The 1,230-nt window shown below is 37.2% G+C and overlaps 1 non-coding gene across 1 annotated transcript; it reads right to left on the bottom strand.

Moving 5' to 3' along the window:
* Positions 1 to 854: 854 nt before the first annotated feature.
* Positions 855 to 961, bottom strand: LOC141413103 (U6 spliceosomal RNA). The gene has a single exon (XR_012437927.1). It is a non-coding gene; the product is annotated as a U6 spliceosomal RNA (small nuclear RNA).
* Positions 962 to 1,230: the final 269 nt, after the last annotated feature.

The raw sequence follows: 1,230 nt of genomic DNA, 5'->3' as shown, positions 1-1,230 counted from the left end.
GAAAGTGGGAAAGCTAGCAAGCAAACCATGAGCAAAATGCTTCATTCACCCTCTGCAGTCTGGCATTACATTTATCTATTAAAATTCAGACTAGTTTGTGGGAAATAATAAGGTATATTCATCACAACAATTTGTAAGTTCTATCATTTCTTTTTATCTGTCTGACAACTGTATTATTTCCTTCTTTTACTTTGCATATGGAAAAACACAGATCATAATGCAAGTTTCAATAAATTTTCACAGCCAACATCCTAATCAAGAAATAAAATATTAACTTCATCCAGACATTCCCTCTGAGCCACAGTCTGATCAGTACACAGCAACAGGTAGGTAAACCATGGAGGACAGTGCTTAAAGTAACAGCAAAGGCATTACTTGGCCTGAAGGGGCAAGAGAAGAAAGAGCACCAGAACTTGAAGAAAACGGAGTCAGAGAATCCATGCACTCTGACCTCACTCTCCTACCTTCCTTGATCTTCTGACAAGGGCTCTGCTGTCACTACCAGAAGCCAGAAGGGAAAAAATGGATGTAAAGGGAAAATTGAAGTCACCCATCACAATGTTTAACTTGAAGTTTTTCTGTCAAATTTCATGGTCAGTCAGTGTGTCTCTCCTCTTTTCTTATCACAAGAAGGGTCTCAGTGCAGCTTAATGACTTATTGGGGACTACTCTCTCCAATCCTGCTATTTTTTTAAGAATATTAGTATAAGCTGGACAAAAATTTGTGATTACTTGGCGAGTCACTGATGTATTTTATCAGTTTCTGTGTTCAGCATTGCTTTCTGTATCTCAGGTATCACTGAGATCTATCGAGTTCACTTTTATTCTTGTAAACACTCTCTACTAATTATTTTTTTTATATGGAATGCTTCACGAATTTGCATGTCATCCTTGAGCAGAGGCCATGCTAATCTTCTCTGTATTGTTCCAGTTTTAGTATATGTGCTGCCGAAGCGAGCACTCTAATTATTTTAGTGAGGTGACAATGGTTAGAAAATCCTAATAGCATTTGTTTTGTCTCACTCTTGAATGATAGTTTAGCTAGGTATAAAATTTGGGGTTGTCACTTTTCCCTAAGTACTTTGAGAATATTATCCCATTGTGTTGTCACTGAAAAGAAGTCTGTTTGTAATCTGTCTTTCTGTTGCAGATAATCTGTATTTACTCTCTGGTAACGCTGAAGATTATTGTCTTTCTCTTAGATCACCTGCAGTTTCACTAAGGTGTTTT

Source organism: Castor canadensis, chromosome 10, assembly GCF_047511655.1.
Source record: "Castor canadensis chromosome 10, mCasCan1.hap1v2, whole genome shotgun sequence".
NCBI lineage: Eukaryota > Metazoa > Chordata > Mammalia > Rodentia > Castoridae > Castor > Castor canadensis.
The sequence above is the reverse complement of the archived record's forward strand: the minus strand, read 5'-3'. Positions and strand labels throughout refer to the sequence as shown.